This window comes from Lolium perenne, chromosome 6, assembly GCF_019359855.2.
Source record: "Lolium perenne isolate Kyuss_39 chromosome 6, Kyuss_2.0, whole genome shotgun sequence".
In the NCBI taxonomy this organism is placed as follows: Eukaryota; Viridiplantae; Streptophyta; class Magnoliopsida; order Poales; family Poaceae; genus Lolium; species Lolium perenne.
In genome coordinates, this window is record NC_067249.2 from 101470324 (window position 1) to 101491279 (window position 20956).

General features: G+C 41.0%; 2 long non-coding RNA genes across 5 annotated transcripts; one reads left to right on the plus strand and one right to left on the minus strand.

The window, feature by feature from the left end:
• Positions 1 to 1420: 1420 nt before the first annotated feature.
• LOC127307431 (uncharacterized) lies at positions 1421 to 10118 on the minus strand. Of its 4 annotated transcripts, none has more exons than XR_011747138.1 (10): positions 9188 to 10118; positions 7607 to 9092; positions 6441 to 7031; positions 4834 to 6312; positions 4354 to 4667; positions 4180 to 4253; positions 3722 to 4083; positions 3299 to 3629; positions 3113 to 3187; positions 1421 to 1765 (listed from the first exon to the last, which is right to left on the minus strand). It is a non-coding gene; the product is annotated as an uncharacterized lncRNA (long non-coding RNA). The 4 variants fall into 4 exon arrangements; XR_007855583.2 differs by having other exon boundaries at positions 3299 to 3346; positions 3433 to 3629; positions 4834 to 7031; XR_011747139.1 differs by having other exon boundaries at positions 4834 to 7031; positions 7607 to 7863; positions 8894 to 9092; positions 9188 to 10114.
• A 3675-nt stretch (positions 10119 to 13793) lies between these two features.
• LOC127307432 (uncharacterized) lies at positions 13794 to 15216 on the plus strand. The gene is made up of 3 exons (XR_007855587.2): positions 13794 to 13875; positions 14759 to 14834; positions 15001 to 15216. It is a non-coding gene; the product is annotated as an uncharacterized lncRNA (long non-coding RNA).
• Positions 15217 to 20956: the final 5740 nt, after the last annotated feature.

The window sequence follows — 20956 nt, forward strand, 5'->3', positions numbered from 1 at the left end:
GTGAAATGGCCGCCGCCTCCCCGCACTGCTGCATCAGGGAAGGCCAGGCCGGTCACCGCAGTCGTGCCCACAGGTCCACAACCGATGAGAGTCCGCCACGCCACCAAGGCTTTGCCTGGCCGCGCCTGCGGCGCCGGGGGGGGGGGGGGCACGTACGAGACAAGGAGGAGTGCCAACGGCTGCCCTGGCGCGGGACCGCCGCGCGGGGGCGAGAGGGTTAGGGGCGAGATAATTCGTCTAATGTATGGTGGCTGCAGTCTAATCTTCCAACTGTAGGACTCCCAGGAATTCTTTTTTCCCATATACATAGCTCTCGAGTTGAAACCGGTGTTGTACTCCCTCCATTTCTACAATGAAAATATAAATATTTGATTCAAAATCGAACACTATAAAGTTGATCAATTTTATAAAAAATCTATTAAGATCTACAATGTTAAATTGACTCTGAATCAAGTTTTTTTTTTGAAAGGGGAAATGCACCCTATCCTCTGCATCAAATGATGTATGACCTTTATCTTACTAGCAGGAATGAGCGCGGCGGCACGCCGCGCCAACCGTGTAATATCGATTGTTGTAATTCTAGTGAACCTGATTGATATTATTAATTCTGAACAGTGCCTTGCTAGATTGCATCTATTTTATTTTACAACATAAAACTGAGCTATATATATGTTTTCAGCAAAGTGTACAATGGTTTGGTTAAAAAAAGAAGGTGTACTATTTTACACAAAATAAAGTCCGCTTAGTTTTTTGTGTCAGCCTGCTCTTCTCTCAGCTGAGCCAAGGAAACTATGCTTGAACATCCAAAAATATGACTACATCTACAAGTACATTACAGGTCACTAGTGGTTGGGGCGCCCCATGGGGCGCCTCCTTACCGTACAGTTGCGGCTCAATCTCGTCCCAATATTAACAGTTGCATCATGGTAACACGTGCAAGACATGGCCTGCATATTTAGGAATAGTCATTGGGTATTTGGGTAGAGGAAGATGGATGAGCCTCCGTAGGAATCAGAACGGAGGTCGATTTTTTACAATCACAAGCGTGCTGACACCCTCTTTTAGCTTCCTGCATTCGCACCTGACCTTGAATGGTTGTATTATATTTTTGTTTTCTGACAGTAGTTGCTGAGCTTCAAACTGTGGGTCTGCATATTGGAATACTGATTTCATATGTGATAACCAATACAGTTTCATAATGTTTGCTAATTTTGACTTAAGTCTATATATTTGAGCCCATTAAAAATAAGAAGCCAACCATGTTCATCTGAGAATATTGGTAGCAAGTCAAGTTTCAGGGTTTACAGTTTCAGAAGACATTCACTGGTAGAAATCCAGGTTAGTCTTAGTCAGCACAAAAGTATAATGTGTAGATGAAGCTACCAGCATGCAAGGTTGGCATAGTTGATTCAGATCAAAATTGTATAGAGTGAAAAATGTTGAATAATAATGCTTATGTGCAAGTTGTGCACAACTAACCATAATCAGAGAATTGTTATCACACACACACTGAACACGTCAAAACTTGATGCTCCACATAGTTGATAATTCATAAATTATAAGAAAACAAGTTTGACATTAGCATTTCTATGGCTAAAAGACCATTCTAGAAGGTGGAAATCAGAACAATAATAGACCGCTAGTGATTTGCCTGCCTCTCTCCTCCGAGTTGTGCCTAGATAGCATTTCTTCTCTTTGCAACCTTTGACATCTCCTCTCCCCTTTCGCATCTCACCTTCCTCTCAACGGCACATGCTACCCCGACCTGCAATTGAAACAGAAGAGGTATATATATAGAGATCAGCTTCACCTCATATTGAACTGTTAGGTAGTTGAGCGATAACTTGATTGATTGCTGATGTCAACTTGCTAGCTTCAATACTGAAGGTTTTGCGATAATATTAACATCCTTTGCAAAAAAAAACTGGATGGCATCAGCTGAAAATTTACACAAGAGCAACAGAACAAATTACAGAGCAGGAAAAAGAAAGGAGATGTGTGGTATGATAAAATTTAGGTGCATGCGGCAGTTCAGTAAGCAACATGTTGAGTTTTTAACAACCAAGTATCCACTCAAATTTCAAAGTGCAAGCATGTAGCCAAGCATCTTCAATTTTCTTAATTTTGGCATATCTAATCTACTTACCTAAATACAAGCTAACCCAGTTCTTCGCTGCTGAAATCTATGTACTCCTGACACTACCAAAGATGCTTGTGTCAATAAAACTATGTTTTTACCATTTCACAGAAACACAAACATTACTGTTCACTAATTGAGCTGCAAAAGATAACCACCACCATCAAATTAACACTTATTTCACACAGACAAGGATCAACAAAAATGATACACAAGCCTTGCAACTCCTGATCTACGTAGCAAACAATTATAGCATCATGAAAGAGATCTACAGTTATCCCCATTTTCAAATAATTCGATTACACAGAGAAAAATATATATGTAATCCAGATAACCTGACTTGACGAACATTTACACCTACTTTACCACAATGATAAGTCATTTGATTATAGCTCTATCACAAGAAAGTTTCCAAAAAAACGCCATGACCACAAGCTTTACCAACTGAGAGAAGTAATTGACAACTAACCATTTGCCAGCATCAGCATTAATTATAGGTACCAAAGGCTAGAAAATCCATGATGTAATCTAGTTAGGCTCTACAAAGTTCTTGACAGAGTGGAAATTATTCAGAATAGAAATGCACACTCTAGTGAATAGATACTTCCAGACACGTTCAATTAATAACCTGTTCCAACAAGTGGACGTCCCTACCAAACCATTCAAGTCTTACACAGATTGCAATTATATACCCATGACTATTTTTCAGAGAGCTCATCATGATTGCCACAAGGGTTATACATTGTTTCGCAAATATACGAATTCCTAACCTGCTTATTTGCATTGCGGCATGATATGGAGGTGGCCATACAGTAAATATGTGCATAGATACCTTTACACAAAAAAAAAGGCATAGACATACCTAATTTATCTAAAAGTATTAATCTCTATTTTATCATCTCAACTGAATCATCTAAAAAGATCCTATACTTGCAGTATGATCCAACTTTAAAAAGAAAGAGGTCAAATATTTACCTGTTTGAACAGTAAGATTTAAGCCCAATTCTTCTATAGAATTATAGAACTCCATCTTCTTCCTCTAGAACACATCTGAACCGTTGCAAAGACATCGAAAGAGCCCGCATATGGGTGAATGGGTAACACCATCAACCAACGTAAAAAATGAATGCATAATGGAATGTACACATAACATGGACCTACCTTTCAAAGCAAGAGTCAATATTAGGCAAGTCTTCATTGAGGTACCATCTGCAAGCAGAACCACCCCTAAGTGTCTCATCATCTACACGGTACATTAGAGTTCAATGTAATAAGGATATATTTTTTCTTGATACCTTGCTTCAGGTGCTCACTAAAACCAGAACTGGATATATGTATTGAGAAGGCAATGCATCAAATGTTAAAAAACAAACCCACTGTTATAATATTTTATAAGGACACCAAAAAGATCCCAACAGCAGCAGAGCTCTAGCCATTATCATTGAATTCAGCAGCTCTTTGTCTCCAAAGCACACATTTGAGCCCAGCGTTCCTGCATTTTTGTTGGTTTGCCCAATCATTATGCACAAGCGTTAGCCCACTGAAAGAATATAACACAATAATAAGTGAACACATGGACCTAACCTTTTATCTCTCAGAGAAAAGGCCCTCTTTGCAGTGTTGGGTGTATTGGTGGTCATGAGAACACGTGTCAATTGGCAAATCAAAGCAGACAGGAACATGCATGAAAATATAAGGGCAAAACACATAGCGAAAAATGAATCTTGGGCTTCAACACATGACGACAACATAAAGGGACCAAGTTATACACATACATAAGGAGCGAAGAAGGCAACGTCCTTAAGCTCACTGACAGTTGTCCACCAAATTATATTTTGTAACATCTTTATCTGATATGGTATATGCGGTAGTGTGTTTTTCAAGTCAAATTCTCATAAGCACCACTTAAGGTTAGGATATAGTGCCAAAATTGCTCCCTCCCAAAACTGCATGAAGTATATCTTATCAATACAACCTAGTCACTTAAAGGATTTCATCTCAAAGAGAGTAATATAATAAACTGGGTTTGAATGCTTATATACCTCGAAAGATGATTGATGTCAAGTCGATTCATCACTCTGATGCATACAAAAAGATTAGGAAGCCTCTATGATTCCTGTAAAAATACAAGGAAAGTAGGAGTCAGCAAAATGATTAGGACAAATCTTGCACGGAAAATTTTCCATAAATGATTAGTTCACATCAAATGTACTTACGAAAGCAACAGGAAAAAATATATATCACAAAGATAGCCTTTCAGTATAGCTAGATGATCCAGATCCTTGATTTTGACCAAACCATTTAGAATAGTTTTTTGAACATCTATCTGATGTACTTCATAGTTGCTTTCTTGTCATTGAATTAGCTCCATTATTCCCAAGGAAAATCCTTATGCTATAACTGAAGCCGTGGCAAGTGACCAATTCATCAAGACATAGAGTGCATTGTCCAATCCCAAGAAATAAAGAAGTTGCAAAGGGGGCATGATTGGAAGTGGGCAGAGAATACCCCGCACCTCGCACCTGCAGTTCTGTAAATCAACAACAACAAATGTCAAATAGCAAAGGGCAACATGACAGTATGATTGTTCCACACAGTAACCAATAAACAAGAGGCCGAATCACAAACTATCAGCGTGGGGCATATATCTGTATTTAGATGGAGAAAATACAACGAGAAAAATGGGAATCACGTACCTCAGTCCAAACTGCCGCCGCTTCGGCCTTCGATCTGTTGGGGGAGAGAGCTGAGTGGCAGCGCATCCCGGCCTTCGGGACGGCCGATATGGCGACATCGCCCGACCTTCCAGGGCCACGCCGGCCGCCATCGCTCTGGCCGTCAAGCCTCTGCGGTTGATTTGCCTCCGCCTGCTTCCACCACGGGCTGGCGACGTAGATGAAGCCGTAGTGGTGGAGGCGGCCAAGAACCGGACGGAGAGGACGAGAGGAAGAAGATGAGGGCATGGGGAGCCGCCGCCGCCGCAGCTAGGATGTGAGAGATGGAGAAGGTTGCGTGTAGGGAGAGGAAGCATGTGACCAATCACTTTACTTTTTTTTGTCGCTCGCCCAACCTTTTCTTTCGACTTTTCTTTCTCTCTCACAATCGCCAACCCTCGCGGCAGGTGCGTATCGTGGATAGCCCCAGAGGCCTCCCCACACGCACTTGCTTGTTCTCAATGTGCTGCCTAAACTTATTGCACTTGCATTTTGCATAAAAGCTCAGTTGACATGAACAACCAATCACTTGAAAGAAGCTCAATATTGAAGATTGGAAGGTCTGACCGTAGATGTATGTTTATTTCTTAGGAACTGCCTATGAAATTAGAAAGCTAATGTGTGATCTTTTGAGTTATTATTACATATATATAGTATATATTCTCCACTTCGAGAATAAGAAATGGGCAGAAGTACTATCCAGTCTTTACCAGTTCGAAGATCATACATTAATATTTATGTAACAATAATCATATGTGTCTGATTGTGGAGATTGAAACACCCGAAATTAAGAAACGCGGAATGTGCAAGAGCTATCCAATTCTTTCGTCTGACAGAGGAAGCAGAACTTGCAACAACACCAACATATGCTCCCATGAAACTCACTTAGTTTTACCAACAGTAAAAAAGACTAATAAGTGATTGTGTAGTGGGAACTGCTAAGACAAAAAAGCAGGCGAACCAGTCGTTGCCCTCTCCAAAACTGGAGCAGGTTGTCTTCCAAAAGGATTTAGTACTTAGGAAAAAAAATCCACCTAAAGGACCAGCCCAAATAGCATATCCAAGGTAAAAACAAATTTGCCGCAGAATCTTTTTGCACTTTCTACATTACCTGAATCTAAGTGCACTTTGTATGGTCAAAAGATGAGAAAACTCAAAGATCAAATCTTGGTGGGTAATGTGATAACACTCGACCATGCTACAAAGAAAAGGAAGCTAAATTAAGCATGGGACTTAACCTTATCGTGGTCGTGAAACTTCTGTACCATCACCTTCATGCTCTACCTCCGACCAGATTCAAGTCGTCTAGTTCAGCTATAAGTCAGAATGAACAAAAGAGAATTAGGAAAACCAAGAGGCACAAACTAAGGGAAGTTTGCTCGGGTTTCTCAAAGGAAGTTCTATGCAATCACCGCTGGCCTAAAAAAGAGTGGGACCTCCTAATCTGCAACGTGCTTCTTTCTACACACAAAAATAAGAACAAGTCCGGTTAGCTCCTGTGCTAAACTGAGAACTATGTGGTAACATCAGCATGATATCCAAAGTACTCGAATTAACGGGATTAAATTACTTGGAAATAGTAAACTCACACTAACTTGGATTATGCTTTCTAGTACCAGCGCTCAGAATCAAGAAGATTTTAGCGAAAGAGGCGCTCAAAATATGAGTTTGGACATTGAAGCTGTGTATGTATTTGGAAAATGTCTCGGCGTGTGTGCGAGGAGGCATGGATCTGATAGTGCCATCGTAATGTTAATGAGGCGACACAAAAATACATATCTTGGCATATTTATTATTGAAATATAACAGCAGTGTATTCAACATCAAAGTTTACCTGAGAACTGCATTTCTCCCACTTCAGTAAAGAATAGCATACGATCTTAGCAAAGAGAAATAAGAGAAATACTATAACTGCGAAGTACTTGCTAGCAGATGTTGGATAGAGAATGGAAATTACTGGACCAATTGGACCTATTTAGCTGAACTTCAATCTATACAAATACTACCTTGTTGTATGGCCTTGTTCTGAAACTTAGTGAAAATGTCACTCACAGTTTTTTCTCTTATATTAGTAGCCTTACCAAAAAAAAATAACCACAGAGCTTCAAGGCCAATCAATAGTACATTCAACAAACATCATTTTCTCTCTGATTCTCTGCTTTGGTGAAGTCTGCAAACACCTATCAGAAAACAGTTGAGTATATCAGTATTCATCTAAAAATGAATATAGTACTATGGTATGAGTAACTGAGAGTTTTTATTGCATATGCGCTCGAAAAATAGTGAAGAGAAAATATCATACAATTGCATCAATTTTCATAACTTCCTCACAATGGGAGGAGAAAGACACTTTATTTATCCTTTCTTCATTGTAGATAAACCTAAGAATAAGACTACAAATTCAATGTCTTTTGAAATAAATTATGCCACTTACAAAATGAAAATAGAGATAGCTTGGTTATAGTTAGTACAAATGTCTGCAAATGAAATGTTAGGGTTAGTTGCATCAATTATACAAAATTTCCTATAGATGGTTATCTTGAGACAATGAAAAAAAACATAGGAAGTCCATGTTCACCAAGACTGTAAAAGAAATGCCACCGACAACAATGTCAAACTACTCGTAAAAGTGAGCGCACATTAACACACACAATTCATAGTGCATTAGTAAAGTAGCAATGCACTGTCATGTAAGATTACTCTGAGCAACATGAAACAAATCGAGTGCAGAACATGTGATCCAAGTTTCACTCACCTGAAAATCAGTGGCGGAGCTTGTCAGTCATGGAAGCCAGGGCAGACCTTAACTGATGCTGCGCTAGTGAAAGTTTGCCCAAACAACTGCTGCCATTGAAGGTAGGAATAGCACTGCTCTAAACAGACGCTTACCGGATGAGCCCGGGCGGAGCCTGGGGTTGCCGGGAGGTGGCTCCGCCACTACTGATAATTGAAAGGACCTGACAGATCATGAGACCAAGAGGTAACTAAACTTCACACACATCTTCAAAAGATCTGTAAGAAAAATGGAAGGGAAAAATATATTGTCAGTTAAGGGTAATATAGTAAGTTCTCTTCTACACAATATCCATAAACAAACTAAATCATAACTGTATATAAGAAAACAAAATCTTGCGATTTCAAAGAAGTGAATGAGTAAAGATTTTGTTGGCTGGCCCACGATTCGTGATACCAAGGAGGCAAGGAGTAACAATGGAAAGTGTATCTTGCAAAAGAGTAGCAGCGCGACATGCACTCTTCTGAAATAAAACTGAGTACAAAATTAGTTTGTATCTAACTGGCCATAATTCTACTTCTTAGAATGATCACCATTGTGGTTCTTGCCATGACACTTGTGCCAAAAACAAGTAACAACATATATGCCTGGTAGAAGACAGGCTATTGACCAGGTATAACTTGGAATGTATGGAGAAACTATTCTTAGAAGAAATCAAGATATTCATGATTTAGTAATATAAATATATAAGTAAAGTCTCACAATGATCAGATAGAGTTTGATTCTTTTTCACCTAAGATATACCTCTCGATTAAATCTGAAGATTCTTTTTATTATCAACCATTGCAGAACAACTTGATACAGAAGGTCATCAGCTCAACTTACCCAATCCAGATTTGCAACACTCGACAAAAAGGTATTGCCACCAGCAAGCTGAGTCCATGCTTGTTGTCATCAAACACATGATATAGGCACATGTACATGCATGAAAACTGGGTACTTGTATGATCAAACCACAGATGATCTAAAGCAACATTTTTCCCAGACACAATGGAGACTACAGAGCTCATAAGTAAACAAATCTAGCTATTTTGGTTGGTCTCGAGTGACTGAACATTATCAATGTTAATATGTAATTGCATGCCTCACTTGTGGCTGCATCACCACAAACTAATTAGCTAACTGCATAGCTCACTTGAGGCAGCCCTCACTTGAGACCAAACTAATGCTGGTCAATCACTCAACATACACAATAATTACACTCAACAAACTCAGCTTGGTGCTGAAGGGAAGGGAAATCAAGCATACCTGATAATTCTTAATTCTGAATCAACCATATATTAGATACCTTCTCTTCTATGTCCAACAGACAATCCTTTTGCCGTCAACAACTGGGTGGACACACCCGAGAACTGTAACAACTCAAAGCGCATGTCGCTGATGATATCGAGCTTAATGCCAGGCTATCTAGATCCAACTGCCAGAGTGGGAATTTCCAAATTTGCATCTACAACAACAATTCAGTTATGGAATCACCAAATAAACTTTGCAGAAGCCACATGTAATCAGTCAAAGGCTGGAAACGAAGCTAAGAAAACTCACCAGATCTAGATAATCAGACCCGGCTGTGAGGACGGAGTATGGCGAGGAGCAGGGCTGGCTGTGCAGGTCTCACACAGGCCTGAATGGATAGCGCGGCGCCACCCATGAACTTCTGCAGCGGTGTGGCCTCAATCCGGTGGGATGGAGCAGGTGAGGACCTGCGGCATCCCGCCAGTGAGGAGGAGTAAGGGCGCCGCTTCAGCCAGGCGGCGACGGGGGTGGAGACGGGGCGGCGTGGCGCCCTCACGTCAGTGGGAGAGAAGCCAGAGCAGCGTGGTGGCCTCGCGGCGTTGAACCAGACCGGCGGGGTCGGGGCATCGGCCAAGAGAGGAGCTATAATGGGGAAGACGGAGCGGGGAACATCTGGATCGCCTCGGTGACGGTCACCACGCCGAGGAAGACCAGACGCAGGCCACGGCCGACGGCCACAAAGGAGACCCTGGTAGCGGCTCGACACCTCGCCGTCTTTACCTACCGCTGCTCCCGCTGTATCCCTGTGGCATGGCCCGAGGAATAGCCGCTCACGGTGCACCACATGAGTTCCGCAGGAACCGGGACTCCCTCCGTCCATACGGCTATGCCCCGCTCCTGCTGCTGGATTTCTATGCTGCCACTATCATCGGCACTACGCCTTGCCGACGGCGTCGTAGGTGTTGGTGGCGGCGGGGCGGCCCGGAGGCAACGCAGTGCCCCTGATCCAGAGCAGCCGCGAGCATTGGTGGTCGTGGTGGTACGCCCACAAGGCGAACCAGACGGCCGGGTCAAGGGCCACCGTCCAGGAGGGGAGTAACGGCGGCGGAGCAGACCACGTGAGCGCCTCAGTGACGACCATGACGTCGGAGGACCTGACACGCAAGTCTGCTAGCCATGCGATAGCGCTCGGCCACGGAAGAGCTCGTGTGAGGACGAATTCAGGTCACGGGAATATGGCGAGGCAAGCCAGAGAAAGATGAAGGAGAGCGGTGAATTGGGGAGAGACACAAAGCGGCAGGTCAAAGCGGTGCGACGGGACCAAATCCACCACGCAAGAATTGATGAGATCAGCTCGACCACCATAAATAGCAACAGCCACACAGTGCGACACCAAATAAGAAAAGAAGAGAACGATTCGTACTGTAAAAATTCTTAGAAAGCACCGATGCTGCACACGGAGAAAACAACACATGCGTTTCAGGTCAGCCTCAAAATTCTGTGAAAAAAGATGTTTATTCATCTTTAATATAGTAGTTATTCAATCAGTGATATTATTATCAAAGTAATTATTACAACTCATGGATCACAAAAATTTCGCTGTAGGAATCAACCACCTAAATAAAACATAGAAAAACTAACATATCAACAAGTTATTCTATTGACAGGTCGACAACCGAACCTGTCGCACTATCCCGTTAGTTCTCTACAAATAGCTGCACCCGTTATCCCTATCCTTCCTTTGCTTCTCCGGTTGGAGATAAGACCACGGACGGATCCTGTGCGTAGGCAACAAGATAACTTGCACAAATAAGTATTTATTTTAATCTATTAAAAATAAAGTCATTTCTCATGTTTCATATGGCCCATAGTAAAGCTAATGCCCCCCCCCCCCCCCACAGAATTGTATTTTATCTTACTTATTAACACCATGCAACCAATTGACGAACAAATTCCTTATGTTAGTTGGAGGTGCAATATTAAAGGTCATATGAATAATACGCAAACTATTTCAGCCAAAGGACAATTAAAGAACAAATGTTGATTGTTTCATCTTGAGAGGAAAAAAACAATACCTCATATTACTATTCCAACTTTTAAGCTAGGTCATCCTTTGTTAGAATGACTTTGTGATGTAAAAAACTAAATAAAAATCTAATTTCAGTGGTAATTTTATTTTGCAAAGTATACTCGATTAAGAAGACCCTATGACCATTCATGCAATCTAGATACATCGATTTAATCTAAACAAACACATCTTCACCATCCTAAACATGCACACTGTAACGCCCCACTTTTGCAAACTTGTTTAATTGTCCTTATTGCAAAAATTAGGGGGAACAAAAACTTTTTTCTAAAGACTAATTAGATGAATTGCCTTGATCTGTTTGTTATGATAAATTGCCTTGATCTATTGGTAGATGTGTTGTCTTGAATTCTTGTTGAGTTTTGCCTTGAGCTACCTCAAAGAACAACACCTCTAGTGGGCAGACAAACAACTCACCTAATAAAACACATGTGTGACTTAGGAAAAATTGTTTTCCTTTTTACTACATCAAACTCTTCTTCTGATGGCAACATGAGTGTGCCATTTTGATTTTTCTCTTTGTGGTACAAGATAGCTCAATCATCCTTAATTCAAAACTTGGGATCATCTACCCCTAGCTACATCCCTCTCTTGTACCCACTCATCCTTGTTGGTTTTGAGGCCATGTCGACCATCTGTGTTGGCAGGGTTAAAATGTCCAGACTTTGGCAGTCGATATCTAAGCAACCACCACTGTTATTGGTGATCTCAGTGCATGGATCCCATCTATGCAACACCCTCTTCAACCTCCACGTCCTGCATGTCTCAATCTATCCTTGCAACTCCTATATTCAACTTGATCTCATACCTTATCCAGTGTTTCTGCACTAGATCACTTTCTTTATTTTTACCTCTTGTTTTTATTCAAGTTTAATCTTCACAAAACCAAGAGTGGGAATGATGGATACATTTAGTAGCTACCACCTACCCTTGAGAACACTCCTCCCTACATTATTTTCCCTCCTCAAAAACCCTATTGTTTTCCTTCTCTAGTTTTGATCACAAAACTACTTCTAGTTTTATTAAATCCTTTCAAGATATTTCTTCAAGGAAAACAAAGAACTGAAATGGGTTTTGATTTTCATCCTATTTCTACCAAGCACTGATTTCTAAAACATTACTCTCTATTTTGCTTTATTTTTAACAAAAGGCTTGTTTATGGTACCTATACCATTTCCTGTTTACTTTAAATTTGAGAAAAACTCTACTTTACTTGAGAAAGTAAGTAGAATATTTTGAACTCCTATGTTCCAACTAGTTTTCTCTCAACATCTTCAAGATTCCATTTCACTTGAATTCATTCCCAATTGTCTCTAGACAATTGAGGTGTGTCCCATACCTTTCAATTAAACTCTTTTTCAAATGGCAACTCTTGCACATCTTATGCACATCTCTGATCCACCACATTGTATCCCCTCCATCCTCCAATTCTTGATCAAATGGATGATCATTTGATACTCTCAAATCACTCCCAATTGACCTCTTATTTGTAGAGCAACTTATATATATTTCTTCCTACCCATCTCAATCATCTATTCTTTTCCATTATCACATTGGTCTCATGAATTGAAGATTTATGTCTATATATTCATCTTTGTGAGTGTATGAATACTTCACTCACCATCTCTCTTAATCTTGCTCTATCCTTGACTAAGCCACCATCACCATCCCATCTACCTTGACATGCTCATGCATTGTTGCATGTGGTCAACCCCAATACTTCCAAGATTGAATTCAAATGAAAACTTCTATTCATTAACTCTACCTTGGGAACTATCTTTATCATAAGTTGGTCTCCACCAAAGTGGTGAAGATTATTCTCATGGCACATGTCACCTTCATACCCATTTTTTATATATATGTATCTACTCCTATTTTTATCATTATCAAAGTCACTCATTGACATTATCCTCTCAACATCATGTCTTGGTCTATACACGTGAATGTTGTGCACCTCTCTCATTGTTCACTTGTGTTTGGCAAAAATGGAGCCGGCCATTGTGTTGGCATGACAATTTTGGCCAGCCATTGTGCTCCTCATTTTCTTCTCTTGCAAGCCTTGCCTTCCAACTACCCCAACAATTAAATGGGCAGCCACCCACCTTGGCCAATCAAAAAAGGAGGCAGCCACCCCTCTCCCTCTATATAAGGAGCTTGGCCGGCCACCTCCTTCACCTTTGGCTCTCATTTCTCTTCCTCCACTCCCTCACACTCTCCTCCTCCACTTCCCCACGAAATGCTGCTGCGCCTTGCTTGCATGGCCGGCCATGGCCATGGAAAGCCACCAAGATGAAGCTCCCCTCCTCCCTCAAGCTCATCCTCACCATGAGAGCATCCCTCTCACTCTCTTCTCCCCTAACCTTTGATGAATCCAGCCCTCTTTCTCTTCTCCCCTCTCACAAGATTGGATCTTGATGCAGGTGCATATTGGTCCAAGCATGGAGAAGGTTGAGCAATCCTCAGATCTGAAACTCTTGACGAAAGTTCGTCCAAAACCTTGCAGTAATTTCTGCTATCTTGCTGTTTCAGATTCTGGTACGAAATTGTAAAATCCGCCAAAACTCGTGTGCAGATCCAAATCGAGTGATTCAAAGTTCCACAAATAGGTATCGAAAATATCTACAACTTGGCGTTGGTCTTATCTTCAAATTCGTTACGAATTTTGCATGGTAAATAAAGTTCTGTAAACATGCAGAATCACTGTTTGTTAGATTTCTTCCGTTTTACAAATCCTTTTTGAGTAAACTCAACTGTGGGTGAAAACCCTCTCCAGTACCTTCATTTTGGCGTTGGTTTCACTTCAAATGACCTCCTGAAATTAAAATGGTTCACAGATCAAGATCTGGTCAGATCTGAATTTGTAGAATTAAACCAGGAGCTTGGAGACGAATTTTTGAATGAAACCAACTGGGTAAGAACCACCTATTCAATACCTTTCTGATGCAGCATACCTCATATTTTTGTGATTTGTGTATGATTTTTGGTGAATTAAACTTGTTATGTGTGTTCTGCAGACATGGCTGTTAGCTTTTAAATCACCAAAAATCCATTTTTGAACCTAATTGAGTGATTCCAATTTTGTAGGACAGCTGAATGTTTTCTTAATCATCTCAAACAAGTTTCAAACATTTATCTGTTGTGTAAATCCAGAGAGAAAGAAAATGGTACAGACATGCAGTAAACTTGTAAATCCATTTGTGAGAGTTTCAGAAACAATTTGAATCCAAATCCAATTGTGTGTGAATCTCTGTTTAAATATCTTTCAAATGCCAGTGGCCTCATATTTTTAGGATTTTACTACGATTTATGGCTTACAGATCTTTTTTTCTGTACAGTCAGATTCAAGGAAATTCCTAAAATTGTAGGTTTAATATTTTTGGGTGATTCCAATTGGGTTAGTCTTTTATTAGTACTGGCTATATAGGAAAAATATTATTAGTCTCTGTTCATACATATTTGTTGCTGTTAGTAATGTTTATGTGTGACATGCATTGTTGAAGCAAAACTTTTCGGTTTATTTAAAACCCTTGACCAACTCTTTTTAGAAGAGATGGGCAACCTTTGTTTTATGCTTGCAAAACAAAACCTCTGCAACCTAACATTAACTCTTTCGTTTTGCTTAAGTTTTCATATGATGTGGTATATGGTTTGCTTCCTATTTTTGTATAGTGTTAAGTGAGCGAATTAAATTAGGAAAACTGATTTCTACTTTTCCAAAAATGTTTGAAATTATGTTGTGAATGTTTGTGATGCCAAACTAATGCTCTTGTCCTCTTCATGATGTTATCTACCAGGGGATAATTGGTTTATACCATGGTGATAACCGAGAGAGGCAATTGCTATGTTGTGATGCACTCATGCCTCTACTAGGTAAATAAATGGGGTTTTCTAAATTAAAACTCTTAAATTTATTTTGTGGTATCTATAAGTCCTTAGTATGTTATACCTTGGCTGCATGATTAGTTGTTGATTGTTGAATGTTGTCTTGTTGATGCAATGTGATTGATTGTGTTCCTTTTATATTTTCCGGCGATAGATGCGAACAATTCCGGAGAAGAAGAAGAAGAAGTGGAATCGGATCGGAAGATTATTTATATTGTTGGAATTCTTATATTGATGGAGTTGAAGAAGTTCGGGGACAAATAAGCCAAGGCAAGCCATCTTTTGATCTCTGATTCGGTGTCTAGTTGGATGTCATTTGTTGATGTCCAAAGCACCTTAACTCTGTGTGTTATTCTCTCTATTTATGTCATCTATGTGTGATTGCAAGTGGGGTACCCCCTAGTGGTGATACTCCACTATTGTCTTTGTGATTATGGGATGCATGGTATCATGGCCGTGCTATTCCTCTTGGTTACTTGTATGCTCGACTTGAGCATGTTCCATCCCAAGATAATGACTTACACCACACCCACCCCCTTTCGTATTATAGAGTTATCGATGTCATGATCTTGGTGTATTCTCAACTTGAGAGGAATATGCCGTGTACCCATTGGAGAGTATGTTGGATAGTGATACTCCATTATCTAAGTTGTTTTTCTAGCACCACAAATCTGAAAGTATAATCCTCCTTGTGTGGTCATAGTACATGCTTACCTTAAGCAAGTATGATCCTCTTTATGCCACTCACATATACCCCTCATGGCGTGATGACCTTCATCTCGGCCATGGTGTTGTATTAGTTCCTTCTCATGAAACTATAGGTTGGGAACCCCTCAAGGTTTACCTTGTTGTAAATGTTTATGAAAACCTTGGGTGAGTTAACCCAAGTGTATGGTTTAAGAAAGCAAAGGATCTTGATAAGGATGTTTGGGAAAGTGGTGTATGGCTGTTTGTTGAACAACCAAGGTGTTGTGGGAAAAATGGTTTTAAAAAGGAGCACTGCGTATAAGTGTACACCAGCCCAACTTTTATCGCGCAACCACTCTACCCTGGTGTGGGACGGGGCTTAGCCCGTAGTTTGTTGAAGCTGGCATGGGACACCTCACAACTTTCTATAGGGGTGGATATGGCCCCTGAAGCCGGGTTGCGCTCTGGAGGAGGCAATACACTGTAGTTGTCTATAGCCGGACGACATCGAGGGTCTTGTCATGGCGCCGGAGATACGCTCAAAAGGAGGTATGCTGCCGGGGTGCCGGGAAGGGGTAAGCCCGCAGGGAAGGACTCGTGCCAGTGGAGATGGGCGAAAGGTTATGTCCGGGTATCCGTCGTGGCATATGTTGTTATGCGGGGATGATGCCCACACGATAGGTATCCGGATAGTTGTGGGGAAAGTGTGCAAACTCTGCAGAGTTAAATCTATTCGAATAGCCGCGTCCGCGGTCATGGACGGGTTGCAAAGGTCTACCTTAATCGGGGCTTGAGTTTTGTTTTAATAAATGCTTTGCAAAGAAAGTGTTGTGTTGGATGTACCGGAAGGGTACGGAAAAAGGGCGTGTGTTGACCATATGGAGATGGTCGTGGAAAAATGGAGGCTAAGTGGGGAACTCTTTCCTAAATGTTTCTTGAAGAGGAACTCTTCTTTAACAAAGATATAGAGATGTCATAAGTATCTTTTGAAGTATCTTCTTCAATAAAGATATAGGTATGTCATAGGAATCCTCTAGCATTTCCATCAACTGAGATGGACTTATGCTACCTCATCTCCAATAAAGATATAGATATGTCATAGAACTTCCTAAGCGTCCCCATCAATTGAGATGACGGCATGCTATATCCACAAGAGAAACTGACGCTCTTGTGCATGCTATATCCACAAGAGAAACTGACGCTCGTGTGCATGCTATATCCACAAGAGAAACTATGTCTCTTCCACATGCTTTATCCACCAGAGAAACTGATTCTCTTCCCCCTGCTATTTCCACTAGTGAAATTAGCTCTTCCTCTTGTCATCGTAGATTAGCACTTGTTATCTTTGCGCTCTTGCAAAGTACCTTTCTTGATGGTTTGCGAGTACAATTCCAAATGTACTCACGGCTTTGTCCCTGGCTATTTACTTGGTCAGACTTGGAGGAACACGACGGATGAAGAAGAAGTTGGCGACGTCTATGCGAGCTAGGAACGTCTTCCCAGTCAGTTGCCTGTAGGGTTATGGCAGATGACTTGGGTACTGCGCTGCTGAAGTGATGTTGCTACTCTGATGTTTAGTTAGCCCCTTCGAGACTATTATGTACAGGATGGTCATGTGACCTCATTGTAATTTTCTTATTCCGCTTTGTAATGGATGGTGTAAATTGATATCAGTTTGATTATGTGTTCACGGCGCACTGATCATAGGATCGTGAATTGTATACATAACAGGGAATTTCGGACAGCTAGTCCGGGGTCCCCACAGAGCTGGTATCAGAGCTATCCTGACTGTAGGAGACCTTAGTTAGCATGGACGTTAGTTAGGAAACAAGTACTTGGGAAAAACTATTTACGAAACAAATTCTTTCTTTAGTCGGAAGTATAGCTTCTACTCCTCTTATTTATTCAAAACTTCTAAATTCTTACCTCTCCGCTTTATAAAAAGATTTGAAAATCCTTACTCTATTGTCTCATCCACTTCAAACCTACATATTGGACGATGTCCCCAACTCAGACCGGAGACTCGAAGTCGAAGATGGATCAACCTTTTATGAAGTCTCACGTATCTCCAACGACAACTATTGAAGATTGGAGGCCGACTTAGTGTGCCCGCAAAGGGATAATTAGATCATGTCTTTGGTTACCACCAAAGCCCGTCAAGGAGCTGACCTTTTTCCTCCATGGACTCGCACTTTTTGCAGTCGTCAGGAATCAAGTCCTCAGTTTCTTGACTAGTAATTTTTAGGCCAGCCACGAGAAGATATCGACTTCGGGAGTACCTCAACAACTACCTCTTCGAAGACCTCACATCCCCGGGATGTTGAGCAAGAAGACTACGCAGTTTTCTCCTCCGCCTCAACATAGAAGACCGAACACCAGGCCTGCTTCGCAACCAACTGCCACGAAAATCCATGTTGGAGTCCATAAGAGCAAAATGAAGACGGCAACATATGTGACTAGCCCCCAAACCTATAGGATGGATAGGACAAACTCAATCGCTTTGATTGAGCTACCCCCGCGCATTAGGAATTTCTGGGTACTTAGAGTACCATGTCTGGTTTGATGATTGCCTGTAGTTCCCTAGTGTGCTGCCTTGAGTGTTTGTATCTGTTTGTTGTGTGCATGTATGTCTTGCTATTTAGGCGTTCCCGCCCTTTTTAATTGTTTGAAGTTTGTAAAACAGAAATTAAAAATGGAAATCTGCCAGTGTACTGTTTTGCTAATAAAAATAGTTTGGTAGCTCCGATTGATGTGATTCCAATTGCGCTAGAACCAGTATGAAATTACCTTTCAGATGCCATTTACCTTGTATTTTTAGGATTTTTGTGCGATTTTTTAATAAATAAAATTTGATCACTGTTTCTGGTTAGTATTTTGAGTCTCAAAAATTGAAAAATAAATATTTTTGAATGATTCCAATTGTGTTGATCTTGTTTTGTTAATGTGCATCTAGGAAAAATACCAGTAGCCTCTGTTAGTGGTATTTTGTCTCTGGTTATGATTGTATGGGTGTCACATGCAATGATAGGATTAAAGTTTGCATCGCCGATGTATTGCTAACTGCTAGTTAGTTGGATAGGTTAACGGAAGACTCTAAATCTAAACCTGTTAGCAGTTGTTTTTCAACCGTCAGGGAAACTAACTCAGACCCCTATCTACGCCGACTACTTTCAAGGTCATCTGAAGCATCTCTACTACGCCAACAAAGTAAAAGCCAATACCTTCAAGATCCGCTGAAGCATCTCCACTTCATCAAGAAAGCGGAAGCCCCTACCTTCAAGAGTGACTGCACCTCTACCAGAAGACTTACTAACTTGGTCTAACCTCGGTATATAATCGCGCTAACCTCGAGGATATCTTTTTGAAACCCCCCCCCCCTAACACACCGTCTAACTAAATGAGAGGACATTAGCGTCAAAACCAAGCTACATCACATGGTTCATCCGCTCCTCATGAAGCGAAGCTCCTGAAGATACCCCAAGGCTCAAGATTTGGTGCAACTTACCCGCTCACTTCTTCGCTGGTTAGCACCGACCCGCAAGCTGCAGATTGTCTTCGACGACCCCTGTTGCTGCTTCATATGGGTACCAACCAGGCGTTTCATCAACCTACCAACTCACTGCGCGTCCCCTATGGTTTAGTTAACACCGTGAGTGTCTCTAGAAGTTGTGGTCTGCACGTCGCCCGTGAAGATTCTACAACTGAATGCGGATGATCGACGACTTCTTCAGAAGCCCCTGACAGAACTACAAGGCAGAAGCTCTAAGTTTTCCCGAAAGCCCGATGAAAAATCTTAAGGATGGAAGACTTCGTCTTCCACTAAAAGTTGGAGCTACCCCTAACTTTTTAAACCTTTCTAAAACACCGTTGGAAACGTAGGATGCACTAACCCCTCTTGAAGCCGTGGACTACTCAACGCCCACTGAAGATGTTGACTCAAGACGAGAGATCAATGACTTCTCCAAAAAGCACCCGACAAGATCCGTGGCCAAAGCTTACAGATTTTAACGCCCCCTCCCCGAGGAACAATTTTAAGGGTGGAAGACTTCGTTTTCCACTAAATTTAAGCTAACTCTAAAAAGTTTTCAACCCTGCTAAGGCACCATTGGAGTGCACTAAATTTCCGAAGTCGTGAGCTCCACTAGGGTCGTTAAGAAGCTACAGGTCTAACATCTGCAGGGAGTAGTCAACCTCTTCATGAAGCTCGCCATCGGCAGGAATCCATCATGTCTGCTAGAAGATGAAGCAACGACCTTCTCTACAATGGTGCATCTACAGAAGGATGGAGTCTAACTTTCGTTAAGCTTTACAACCCCTCTAGTTCTACACTCAGTAATCTCGGGACGAGATTATTTTAAGGGTGGAAGGATCTGTAACGCCCCACTTTTGCAAACTTGTTTAATTGTCCTTATTGCAAAAATTAGGGGGAACAAAAACTTTTTTCTAAAGACTAATTAGATGAATTGCCTTGATCTGTTTGTTATGATGAATTGCCTTGATCTGTTGGTAGATGTGTTGTCTTGAATTCTTGTTGAGTTTTGCCTTGAGCTACCTCAAAGAACAACACCTCTAGTGGGCAGACAAACAACTCACCTAATAAAACACATGTGTGACTTAGGAAAAATTTGTTTTCCTTTTTACTACATCAAACTCTTCTTCTGATGGCAACATGAGTGTGCCATTTTGATTTTTCTCTTTGTGGTACAAGATAGCTCAATCATCCTTAATTCAAAACTTGGGATCATCTACCCCTAGCTACATCCCTCTCTTGTACCCACTCATCCTTGTTGGTTTTGAGGCCATGTCGACCATCTGTGTTGGCAGGGTTAAAATGTCCAGACTTTGGCAGTCGATATCTAAGCAACCACCACTGTTATTGGTGATCTCAGTGCATGGATCCCATCTATGCAACACCCTCTTCAACCTCCACGTCCTGCATGTCTCAATCTATCCTTGCAACTCCTATATTCAACTTGATCTCATACCTTATCCAGTGTTTCTGCACTAGATCACTTTCTTTATTTTTACCTCTTGTTTTTATTCAAGTTTAATCTTCACAAAACCAAGAGTGGGAATGATGGATACATTTAGTAGCTACCACCTACCCTTGAGAACACTCCTCCCTACATTATTTTCCCTCCTCAAAAACCCTATTGTTTTCCTTCTCTAGTTTTGATCACAAAACTACTTTTAGTTTTATTAAATCTTTTCAAGATATTTCTTCAAGGAAAACAAAGAACTGAAATGGGTTTTGATTTTCATCCTATTTCTACCAAGCACTGATTTCTAAAACATTACTCTCTATTTTGCTTTGTTTTTAACAAAAGGCTTGTTTATGGTACCTATACCATTTCTTGTTTACTTTAAATTTGAGAAAAACTCTACTTTACTTGAGAAAGTAAGTAGAATATTTTGAACTCCTA